This window comes from Nyctibius grandis, chromosome 17 (genome assembly GCF_013368605.1).
Source record: "Nyctibius grandis isolate bNycGra1 chromosome 17, bNycGra1.pri, whole genome shotgun sequence".
Lineage (NCBI taxonomy): Eukaryota > Metazoa > Chordata > Aves > Nyctibiiformes > Nyctibiidae > Nyctibius > Nyctibius grandis.
This window is the reverse complement of record NC_090674.1, coordinates 12,035,019-12,047,753: the sequence shown is the minus strand read 5'-3', so window position 1 is coordinate 12,047,753 and position 12,735 is coordinate 12,035,019. Positions and strand designations below refer to the sequence as shown.

At 48.4% G+C, this 12,735-nt stretch overlaps 1 long non-coding RNA gene and 1 other non-coding gene across 6 annotated transcripts; both read right to left on the bottom strand.

Annotated features, from left to right (window-relative positions):
• Positions 1–661: 661 nt before the first annotated feature.
• Positions 662–10,058, bottom strand: LOC137671602 (uncharacterized). 5 transcript variants are annotated; one of them, XR_011049431.1, is made up of 6 exons: positions 9,656–10,058; positions 5,176–5,621; positions 3,778–3,919; positions 1,858–2,187; positions 987–1,098; positions 662–913 (listed from the first exon to the last, which is right to left on the bottom strand). It is a non-coding gene; the product is annotated as an uncharacterized lncRNA (long non-coding RNA). The 5 variants fall into 5 exon arrangements; XR_011049429.1 differs by having other exon boundaries at positions 662–1,098; positions 1,858–1,943; positions 2,132–2,187; XR_011049428.1 differs by adding an exon at positions 5,048–5,136 and having other exon boundaries at positions 662–1,098; positions 5,263–5,621.
• TRNAR-UCU (transfer RNA arginine (anticodon UCU)) lies at positions 5,184–5,257 on the bottom strand. Its single transcript has one exon. It is a non-coding gene; the product is annotated as a tRNA-Arg (tRNA).
• Positions 10,059–12,735: the final 2,677 nt, after the last annotated feature.

Sequence of the window (12,735 nt, the reverse complement as noted above, 5' to 3'; positions counted from 1 at the left end):
AGGAACGCTTTGAAAGCGACAGAATTAAGGAAATAACGGCAAAAATTAAAAAATAGGGACGGCGAACTAAAACGGAGACGTATAAAGTACATTTAAAAACCGACAGGGTACACGACACACAAGAAACATTTAAAAAATAGGGATAGGAGATTGATAAAAATAGACATAGAAAGAAAATTTAAGAAGTGACAGCACTAAGGAAAGAAATGAACAAAAAAATAAGACCCTGATGGGACAAAAGGGGGCATAAAACGAACATTTTAAAAGTGAGGGGGAACAGGGAAATAAAGAGAAAAATTAAAAAATAAGGATAGTGAGCTAAAACAGACGATAAAAGAAAAATTTTAAAGTGACAGCACTAAGGAAAGACAAGGAATAATTAAAATAAAGGTATGGAAATAAAGACAGCAAATAGGATAAAATGAGACAGAAAATTTTAAAAGCAAAAGTGATTAAGGAAATAAGGAAAAAAACTAAAACATAGCATTGTGAAATAAAATGTAGATGCAGAAAGAAAATCTACAAAGGTATGTTGTCACGGTTCAAGGCTGGGCACGCTATTAAACTGAGGGCGGACGTGCTCTATTAACCCCTTTCCTGCCCGCCCCCCCCCCCCGCCCCGGAGGGGAAGGAAAAGTTAAAAAGCGGAGAGACTTCAAGGTTGGAAAGTTGAAACAGTCTTAATGAACTATAACAATGAAAAAGAGTATAACAATAATAATGGAAATCATTACATATATACAAATATATGCAAAACCAAGATCGAACTCCCCCGATGACGGTCGTGTTGCCGCTGTCACCGCAGGGCAGGCTCCGGGAAGGCCCGGACCGGTCTCGGCAACGGACGGGAACGCACGGATCGGGATCGAGGGCGGGAGAAAAAAATGGACGGAGTCCTCTGCGGATACCGGCCCTAGCAGAAAGAGAGCGAGACCCTCGAGATCCCCCAGCGTTATACTGAGAATGACGTGTATGGGATGGAATACCTCTTTGATCGCTTTTGGGTAACGTGTCCCGTCCGCTCCTCCCTGCGGGTGCGACCCTGCTACGGCTCTTCGCTCGTAAGTAGCGAAGAAATTAGCGGTGACCTGGCTTTCTCTAGGAATAAGTACACGCGAGAGCCTTTCTGTGTACCGTTCCTACCGGTACCACAGTAATAACTATAAACTTGGAGCGTTATCGGTCCTAGAAGCGCACGCTGCCCGCAAAACACGCGGTTAGTAGCAAAGCGCTCTGCCTTAGAAGAACCTTAGCTGAAAGTAAAAATCGCTGAAAGGGAAATGGGTTCTGTTTTAGTCCAAACCAGGACAGATGTCAAAGAAGCAGGAGAAGAAATAACTTTTTAAAGACAGCGAATGAAAAAAAGTAGGCATAAAAAAGACATTTTAAAAGCAAGGGGGATTAGAGAAATAAAGGGAAAAACTAAATAATAGAGACAGCAAGCTAAAATGGAAATGTAGAAAGAAAATTGAAGAAGCAAGGGGGCTAAGAAAACAAATAAATAAAGACAGCTAAAGGCCTAAAAGCAGGCATAAAAAAAATTAAAAAGCAATCGGTATTACGAAAATAAAGGAACAATATTATGAAATAGGGACAGCAAACTAAGAGATAGAAAGAAAACTGACAAAGCAAGGGTGCTTAGGAAACCACCGCTGGCTCTGACGCGGCACAGCCCCCGCCATGCCCCTGCCGCCTGGCTCCCGGGAGCCCTCGCTGCTGGCTCTGACATGGCACATCACCCCTGCTGCTCCCTGCCTCTGAGGTGAACCCCGCCTGCCCCACCACGCCCCCCACAAGCCCCACTCCTGAGGGCTTTCCCCAGGACCGATGGCCGGTCGATGGCGCAGCCCCGCTCACCTCCTCCCCTGGTGCGGCCGCAGCCCTGTGACGCTTCGTGATGGCTCCGCTTCTCCCTTAGCTAGCGCTGGTCCCTCCGAGGCCACCTGGAGAACAGCATCTTAGTCTGACTGCAGTGTGCGGCAGCCTCTTGTCCCGGCCCCTTGAGAAAATGGCTGCCTGTAGCAGCAATAAACCATCTACCGTCCACAGGACAAAGGAAAGACTTGGCGTCAACGCGTCATTAAGGCACCTACGATGGAACGGTTCCCTCCGTTGTCACGTGCTGACTGACCTTCTTACGGCGCTCCGCTCGGCCTCTCCTTTGGTATCCGGCTCCCGCCTATGCATCTGCAGCAACAAAATAAAACCAAAGTGCACCAGCTACTGAAAAATACCCTAACAGTAAACGGTCCCCGTTCCGACTTCTTTGCTCAGTAACTTTGTTGGTATGTGCTTTGCGCTCCAATCTGCCGTGCTTGTTCAGCTACATGGGTGAGTTCAAGAAAGATAAAAATATGCATTATTAGATTACACCCCTCCCTTTTCTTTTCCCCCATCCCAGTAGCCACATCCCAGACTCGCTCTTGCCCCCAGCAGGCAAACGTGGCTCTGCTCTCCTCCAGGGCCGTGGCTCCGGGGTCAGTGGCCACATCGGGTGCCTGGTTATAGAGTCAGTCCATCTCTGATGTCTCAGGAACAGTAACCCTCAATGCCGGGTCTGCCTCAGGAAAATGCAGTAAGGCACACCGAGCTTATGTATTGCTTTCTGAAAGCAAGATTCCGCCCTGCAAAACAGACTAACAAATCCTTTTGACTGACTTACGTACTCGGGCGAGACCGAGACCCCAAAAGCGCAAAACCCAAGCTATCGACTTAACCACCGTCGCACCGTCCGCTCGCCTTTGCTGTTGTGCCTCGCTCGACTGTCCTGCTTAGCCTAGACCTATTACGTGAACTGCAAGAATAGGTCAAACCACCCACTGACACACAATAATTAGAGTTACTGGCAGAAGACTCAAATATAGATACAGACTGACAGAGCTCAAAACATCAGCCCCACAACTGCCAGCAGACGTACTGGTAGCAAATGACTCTGGCTGGTGTAATGACAGACTCTTCCTTTATGGATAAATAACTCTTAAATGAGTCCATGAACTGCAGCACAGAGAACTCAGTAGACAGCACGCTCGAATGAGAGCTCTGACGTAAATGAGGTGTGATGCCGGGCTGCCAGACGCCGCTTACATACAGAATGCTCGTATTAGACCGTGCTATAGTGAAAAGTCCTAGGCCAAAATTGTGTAGTAGTTAGAGGAGACCCGAGTGAAGACAGATTCTGAATATGGCTTGTTGGTCACAAATTCTAATGGAATTGGCCCCAAAACCTAAAGGAAACTCCTCAGACCCAAATGCTTGATGAGAGGCACTTCTTGCCAAAATACAAGCTCTGTAAGGAAAAGGCAAAAGTGATGCACACAGAGCGATTAAAATCTCAGTACGGAAGTATGCATTACTTCGGACGGTGGGATGGTTCTGCCGGGTCCATCCGACCCGAGCGCTGGGTTCTAATGCCTGTCCGGTGATCCGTGATGTCTCTCACGGCCTCCCGTGTAACGGACGGCTCCCCCCCGTCCAGAACCATGGTTTGCAAGTCTGAGCCTCGCCCCCTGACAAAAACTAACAGAACAACTAAGGAGTCTGCTTGATCACCTTGGCCTCTTAAAGAGCCTTCCTTCCTCTGCTGATGGTCAACACAGATATCCTTGTGCTGTTCCTTGAATGGGGGCTGGCCCTCGAGGGCCTGTATTGCCAAAGGAAGAGAAAATGATTATGCTCTCATAACCTGCTCCATCGTCCTCGTGTTCTTCAAGAAATCCAAAGAAAGCGACCACCCCGCCCCTGCTCCGAAAGGGATTAGCGCAAACGAAGGATACGTACTCACGCATCGAGCCCTGTACCAGACTTCCTCAGGGTCAGCCCTGCAGAGATGGGAGGAAGCCCAACGCTACCTCCCCAGATGCCCTGGTGCTCCGCTCCCCTCTCTGCGGCTCCCGTCGTGGGAAAACACTGGTGAGGATACCTGGAAATAAAGAGGAAAGAGAGGCACGGGGAGCTACGTGTTAAAATACAACCCAACTTTACCACCAGGAGATATCTACCACCACCCTCTGGGTCTGGCCTGTCAGCCAGTTTGCCACCCACCACACAGACCTCTGGTCTAGACAGTAAGACAACAGTTTCTCTAGGAGCCTGTAGGAAACCTTATCAAAAGCCTTGGAGAAATTGAGGTGGCAACTGTGAGAAGGAGAAGTCCCATTCTAGTGGGCTCTCTAGTGCTCTCTGCTTCTCTAGTGTGGAGCAACACTAGAAGCTCAGAGGAAACAAATCAGCAGTTCCTACAACGACCCAGATCTGAATGCCCTGGCTGATCCAAGGACACCTTCTATGTTTATTCACAAGCTTCATTGGTCCAAGCAGCACACCTAGCTCTCCAGAGCTGAGCGTACATCAGACATCTCCAACAAGCCACACAGGAACTTCTCTCTGAAGAGTATATGAAGCGTCCAGGTCAAGCACCCTTCCTCCAACCTTCAGCGCTTCTCCACCATAACTGGTGGAGCAGCCTGGAAAAGCTCTCCAGCAGCCCCCACTGAAACCCATTCACCTACCAGTCACAGCTACGCTCACCTGCAGCTCCCCTCTTTCCCTTCTCACTACTAATAGCAATGATATCACATAGCAAGTTACATACTAATAACTTAGAACATCTATGAAAGAAGTCAATTTGCTACTTAGGAAGATGAACCCCCACGGGAATGTGGAGGTGGTTGCCAGCAAACATGAATCTTCGAAGTAAAAAACATGGATAACAAGAACATTCGGAAAGAATTCCTGTAAGGTGAAAATTCAGAATATAGACCCACATTTTTTTGCCACACGTTTGAAAAAAAAAAAAACCACCAAACCCATGACCACCTTTATCACAGGAAATATCAACAGAAGCGTCCCCACCACTGTCTAACCACCCGATTTCTACTGGAAAGCACAGTACTTTTCTTAAGAGGGTATCAAAGATGGGACCCATGAGCAGTATTGAGGGAACAAGTGGGGTTAAAACACCTAGCTATTGAGGAGATACCAAAAGGAATGAGGAACAGGGAATATGATGAGAGAGAGAGATGTCTTAGAAGGGGAGCGCACGACTTACGTGCATCATCTGTACAGAGGGTGTCTTGAAAAGTCATTATCTTCCCGTCTGAAGCCCTCAGGGGTGTTATAAATGTAATGGATTGGGACCTATAAAGGAACATGCATTAAAAGAAAAGAGACACCTGCCTGGAGATCATCTCTGCCGGGACTCGAACCCGGAACCTCTGGATTAGAAGTCCAGCGCGCTCGTCCATTGCGCCACAGAGACCTCACCGTAAGCGCATCGTCGGCACCAGAACTGAAAAATCCTGTGCCTCCTGCGTCACCGGCGGGGTCTCAACACCCTGCTCTCACGGCATGGCACCGAGGCAGCGTGAAAACCTGGTGCCCAGATCAATCTCCCTTGCAAATCAACATCTCTAGGCATCCCCTTCTTCCACAGGGACAGGCAATAACGCTGGGTACGATCTATATCTCGCTCAGCAGCAGGGATGCAGCAAAAACCTGGATGCAGGCTTGTATCTGCGTCTCTGGCAACCTTTCTGCAGCATCTCTAGCTCGACTGTGGGCAGAGCGAAATCCTGGAGTAGAGTAATTGCTGCAGCTCCCTCGGCATCATCACAGCATCCTCACTGCAGAAGCCAAGAGAGACAAAGATGAAAGAGGATTTAGCTTACAACACCAAACACTGACAATGATAAAGAAAGCTCTGTTTGTCACGATGAAAAATGCAGAAACCTGTGGTTTGAGCAGAGAAATAAAAGAAAAAGCAGCTGTCCTGTTCTTATTTTAAGCAGGCTGTCGATCAAGGGTTTAATGCTTCTCTATGGGCATCTTCCGTTGGAAAAAAATCAAGACGACATCAAAACAACAGGAAATTTCCTTTTACATCCGCTGAGCTATTGAACAATTGATCAAACTCTGACATGATTCCTTGCTGTGAACAAACACCTTTTGGATTTCTAAACCGCATGAATTTTAGAGTATTGTCTACTCGCGAACGTGCTCTTACTTAGGTACAGATGTGAAAGGCAAGATGCTAACTGCAATACAACTTGCTTAGAAGAATGAACACTACCTCAAACTATGAGCTTTTACCTCAGGGTCGATGTGACCTGAAGACCCAACCTAAGCCAGCTCTTACCAGCTGAGAACACACCATACCAATGATAAAAAACCCAGAAGATTTACCCTTTAATGGAACCAAGCACATAACCACGGCCAGAACCGCAACCAACCAGAATTTAGGATAAACCCCACCACCACCTGTACGGGACATCAGTTTAGACCAATGAAGATCATCGCACCGCTGACCATACATGCGTACCACCTGCACGGGACAAGCGCGTCCTGATCCTGCATGGGACAAGTACATACCGATTATGCGAGCAACAGTAACTGATCAGCCCGTCCCTTAACATGAAAAATGTAACTGGTTTTTACAACTGTATTGTCACATATATAATCCCCGCTGTCCTCTGTATCTGTGTCCTCTGTGCATTCGGCCGGGGCACTGCTATGTGCATAGCTAGAATAGAAAAGAATAAATTCCCTTGGTAATTCTATGCTAAGCACCCTCGCCTCCCTCCTCAGCTGGCAAAGACTGACTTTTACACAAACTGGGCTGTGAAGTCACATGCTGCTAATGAGAACAGGCACAGCACTAACAACCTCAGCACATCTAATGCAAAACCAAAGAATCTGTTTTTCCTTTTACTCATGCTCTGGGGCTTTGGAAAGGTTTACAGTTGTCTTGACAAGTAAAATACAGCTAAAAGTGGTGGGAAAGAAGGCAGTGGCTTAACTTCTATCAGACAACACCCTTCCTGCTGCACGAGATAACCAGTAAATCGATAATCCTTGAAATAAATTACTCCATGAATCAACAGTAGCACCAGTGTAGTGCTGTAATCCCACCAGTACCTTGAGAAAACTCAAAGTCTAGAAAACATCTAACTACAGGGTGAACAAAGGCTGTGCTTAAAAAAATGTCATATAATAAATCTTAGACAAAATTATAAAGTACCAATATAGAACAGAAAGGAAGAAAAAAAATCTCACACAGCCTGTGGCTGCTCTATGTGTGTTCCTCATGGGAGAAGAAAACACCAGTTCTTCTAATATGATTTTGGGAGTCATTATCATGATAATATGTTATGATAATTATGATAATTAACATGTCACGGTGAGAGCCACAGCCAGTTTCGGAAGCTTTTGCCTTCGGTGTCATGGGCTGGCATCGGTGGCTGTACTGAAGCTTGCTGGGCAAGGGCACAACTCAGCAAGTGGCTGATTTTTTACTAGCTTACACTTAATTACAGTGGATGCTCTTTTAAAAAGCAGCTCAGCTGTCATCTTAGTATCTAAGATATATACAACCATTTGATTTGCATTTTGCTGGAGTTAATCCCCACAGGAGTTATTTTTACATCCCAGATACGATAAATGAAGCAAGAGTGTATGACTAGCTCCCGTCAGGAGACTGAAGCAATAACCACCAGGGTAAAAGGAGGAGAGAGAGGAGCTGACATTTCTGGGGAGCAGGTTGGATCCAATCCACAAAGTAGAAAATTAAAAGTGACACTGGCCCATATGAGAGCCCCAGTAAAGATACCTATGGCCTATGCTTGTAATTGCTGTTGGGAAAATCATTGCAGGACTGAGACTGATGCCACACAGGCAAGGTCGAGCATAAACACTGACTAAAAGATGCCAAGGCAGTGGTAGAAAAGGAAGATCCTAGTAGAAGCCCCAAATCTAACACCCTTTGCCTACAGAGCACCGATTTAAAAGTTGTGGACCACAGTGTCCCCCTTTAGCCTGTTTTTCAGATGGAGCATAGCAAGTTGGCTGAGATCAGATGCTGGAAGTTAGAAGCATTACCTGGGTCCCCCTTGTCACGTCACCACCCACAGCAGCATATCCCCAATGGGAATCTCAAGCGAGCAGTCAGCAGCAAGCAGCCAGGGGATGCTTGGAACAATGGGGGTGCCCAGGGTGGATTTACCCAAGAAGTTGAGAACATGTCCTCAGCTGGGACCCTCAGAATGGCTGCAGGAGGGAGGGACGCCCCAGGCCAGGTATCCAAGACAGACCATGTTCCCAGCTCAGGGCATTGCAGAGGAAACACTGTCCTCTATCTGGCACACCCAGAAGGGCTGAGCTCCAGCCTGGCAGCACCTGGAATGGCCAACATCAGCTTTGCTGCCATCTTAGCAGGGGCCGGAAACCATGCATAAGCCCCCTTGGTCATCCACACCACCAGATCTTTAGGGACAAACAACAACAATGAGATCTGGTCGGTACCCATCTCTACTGGCTTGACTTAACTGTGGAAGACCTAATTTGGGCTTTCACTTGGGCACTAGGAATGAAGCCAACACTGTACTCAGAAGTGAGGCCACCTGCAAACAGCCTGTGCAGAGCTCAACAGGCACTGGAGACACTACCCCACATCAGCAGATGGAGATAAAGTCAGGAACTGTGCAAAAAACCCTTTCCTCCCAACTGTGCAGTTGGTGGTACCATAGCCCTACGAACAGAGGAGATGGGACCTTCCAGACCCCAGGCCTGGAAATCCCTACCACAAAAAATAAGGATAAAATCCTCCCCCTTGCTATCCTACAAGGACTTCCCAAAACTTAATATTACACTGTTAGTGGCAATATCAACAAGATGCTACTTGGGTACGTGCTTAAGCAAGGAGGATGCTGTGACTTTAGTGTTCCTCAGCTTGCAAAACAGATGCATCATGAGGGATGGAAGCTAGCAGAGGCCGTGACAATGCGGTCTGCTAGAAAGCAGGTTCGGTGTACTCGCACTGTCACCCATCAAGAAATGACATCTTACACACACACACACACGCATGTACAATTACAGACATAACCAGATTTCATATACAAATCTGATCAGCAAAATGGTGTTTCTAAGAAAGCTCTGCTCCAGAGACTATAGCAACAATACTTTGATTTGAAGCACTCAGAAGGCAAAACCAGTCCCTCTTTCTTTATTCTTCACAGAAAACTGGTATTAGCAATCTGTGCATGCTGCTAGCATCATTAGACCCAAAAACTTTTAGGTGTGATGCAGTTTGATGTCTCTAGCAGGAGAGAGCCATTCACGATGCATATATTCAGGGCAGATTTTAGGGTCAAGGGACTGGAATGTCGCCTTTCTTCCAAGGAATGCTGATCCACCTAATTCTAACAAGGCACCATGTTATTTTCACAAAAGAAAATAAAAAAAATTTGTATTTTACCCCTAAAATGACTTATTTAGCTGCAAATTGTCATCCTCCCCCAGTCCTACGCTTCATGTATTGTGGTGAAGGCACCGTGCCTCAGTTTACCACAGATACCTGACTGTGTCAGGACAGCATGGGCACAACCTGCCCAATTTCTTCACGTGCAACTGATCATTCCCAGGGCAGGCCATGGCAGTGACACCCACCCAGCATTTCCCAGCACCAGAGCAGGCAGCACTGTGCCAGCTGCTTGCCCAAGCTCTGCCAAGTCCCTTCCACCCCCAGGCTCTTTTTCTAATCTCAGTGTTTCAGGTTTTCTCTCTTTTCTCTTAAAAAAAAAAAAATAAATAAACCACACACCAAAAAAAAAACCCCACACCTCACAGGATTTCTCTGGTAACCCAAATCCTGTCTATCACTTACGCTTGTCACTCAGCCTGACGTATTCACCTCTGTGCCACTTCTGCTGCTCCCAGGTCTTGCTTTCAGCTCTCTTTTCCTGCCAGCAGCTTGGTATTTTCTCGCTGCCCGTATCCCCTCCGCACCCGCCCGGGACACTGCTTCAGCCAGCTCGGGTGTCTCCTGAATCAGCCCCAGCCAGGCTCCTCCTGCCATGTCAGCGCAGGCCCCGCTGCCCCAGAAGGCGAAGGCTCCCGGCTGGCCGGGCAGGCCGTGCCAGGGTAGGGGGGGGTCTCTGCGGACGCCTCAGGCCACGCACAAAGCCCCGCGCTCTGCCGCGGCAGCTCCGGGCCCTCTCGCTCCAACTTTGCCCGGCCCTGCCTCCGCGTCCCCAGCCAGGCCCGCCTGTGCCTCTCCCGGCCGGGTTCCTCCCTCTTTTCCGGCGCTTCCCCCGCCCCGCTTCCCCGCTCCCTTTGTCCCCCTCGGCCTGCCCTTTCCGCCCGGGGCGGCCGGAGTTTCCATGGGGATGGGGGCGGCGGCCGGCGCTCCCCGCGGCGGGGAGCGGAAGCGGCAGGAGGGCTGTGGACGGAGGGTCGCGCTCTCGGCGGCCCAGGGGGTAACGCACCCCCTTCTCGCGGCCGCCGGCCGGGGTCTCCGCACGCAGGCAGCCCCTCGAAGGCTGTTCACTCATTGGAACCTGTTTGTTGGGGTTTTTTTTTCCCCTCCACTGGGAGGGAAAGTGAGAGACAAAATAAGCAAAATACAATGCGGGAAGTCCTCACCGCCGGCGTGGCTGCGGGGCAGCGCCTGCAGCCAGGGGCACGGAGGAGAGGAGCCCTCGCTGCCGCCGTGGAAGCAGGAGAGCTGTTCTACACGAGACGGGCGGAATAAATGCTGGGACATCGCAAGCAGCAAAATGCATAAGCAGCACTCACTGTTACGGCCGTGAGCTGGGGTTTTGCTTTAATTCATGGTTCTTGCGTTATTCTCTTTTTTTTCCTTGAGATATAAAAGAATAAAAATTAAGAGGTATCTAACACAGAGGGAAGGTAAAGGGAGGGGGGTGTCCTCTAAGGAGGTGTAGTCAGACAGCAGGACCAAACTGCCTCTGCAAATCCAATTCACAGCTGTCACCTGGCATCACTGAGCTCTACCTAAGCAGAAAGGACCGAGTGGCCGTGTCTCATCTTCACCACCCTTATCCGTCTTAGCATTACAGGTCCCAAATCTGTCAGCACACAGTTCCTTTGCCTCTACAGCTGGGAATCAGGGAGTCCTGCCCTTCTCCTCCTCACAGAAAAGTTCCTTTACTTTAGAGGTCTACATGGAAATTAAATGTATATACACATCTCTATCCAGGTAGAACAAGATAGTTACAGAAAACGCTTCTATTTCCAGTAGAAATGAGAAAACAAATTTAAATTAACCGGAAACATACAGCTATTTCTGCTCTGCATGATGCACTTACACCAGAGGATGGTGAAGATGAAGAAATGCATCTTTTTTTTTCCATCCAATGCAAGCAAAGAGGGTGTCAAAGATGCTCCTAAAGCCAAACAGCTTTTTGTCAGCACATCCAGATCAATCGCATCCAAGAGATAATAAATAACTGGCCAACAGAACATCAAGAGGATTCAAGTTTCACTAATTCCTGGAACACTGAAAAGCAAAGAGGAAAGCTTATATGAAGCCAGTATTTCTGGAGACTTAATAGGATTCTCAGTCACAAGCCTGTCCATATCACATCTCTCACATGCAAATTAACTATATTATCTCTAACTGGGGATAATTTTTATCAGGTTGTGAGATTTTTCCCCCCCTCTCTCTTACAGCCTGCTCATGTCAGCTGCATTTCATCCAGGGGAGCTTTTAGCACTCACTGTAGCAAAGACTTACACAGTCCTGCCCAGCTGTCCTAATGCCTTGTCTTTTCCCTTCCATTCTCACTTCCTCCCATCCTAGAGTCTCACCTCACTTCCCTTGAGCTCAGTCTTCAAATGGCTCATGTCACCTGCTACAGCCAGGTAGCTCCATCCTGCTGTGAAAGGGCTCACGGGTGGCTCCTACCGGCACTTTCACAGGAGTATGGAAAGAAAGCGTCTGTAGGATGGAAGAAACTCTTTATCAACAGAGTCAACCCACTGGCAGCTGCAGCAGTGCCTCCCCACCTCAGACTCAGCACCCTTCCGGTCAATAGTAGTTAAAAGCCAGGCAAGGAGCACCTGCATCTGGTGGGGTTGGGCTAGATGATCTCTGATCTCCAGACCAACACAGGCTACTCAGTGATGCTACAGAAGGTTAGACCTCAGGCTGGGAGATGCATCTCAAGGGGGAGGGGAGGACTAAAACCCAGGGCAAAGCCATGTGGCTCATCCCATCCTGTTCCTGGGATAGGTGCCTACCTGCTGTTTCCCTGAGAAGCATCTGCAGCTCAGCATCTTCCCAAGCCTGATAGCTCACTTTGAGCGTGGCTGTTGCAGTAACAGGGACAGCATGAAAAATTCCTCCTTCCTCCACATGAACTGAACGCATCTGTTAAGTCCCCAATTGAACTCTGACCGGGTCCCGGGAGACCAATGTCTCCACGTGCCAATGTCTCCATTTCCAAGTACCAGGAAAGCAAACTGCTGTGGAGCAACATGGATGCAAGTATAGCAGCTGCCTTCAGTCGTCTCGTTTTCAAAAAGGATTCAAAGGGTGGCCAGCAGATTTCTGAGGATGGAGAAAGCAACAGAGGGACACATGGTAGTAGTGGCAACACACTGCAAAACCTTCACGTGGGTTTCACCTGTGAAACACATTGCTGCAGGACTGCAGTGGGCCCAAATATCTTCAGGAGGTTGAAACAAGCCCTGGGCATTTATCTGGCTAGCAGAAATAGGTACAACCCTGCTGATGCTGAACAGGAACAGCGGGATTGCTTTCTCCTCTCCTCCAGAGGAAAGAAAGACTCCTACTTGGAAGCTGGGATCCCAGAACTGACAAATTAAATCACTCTGAAGGACACCAACTTCAGGAGAAGGGTGGTGTATTTAAATATTGAGGCTAAAGAAACTGGAAAGGGGGTGCTCACAGGTCTCCAAAAGCTCCTGTGGGTGGCTTGC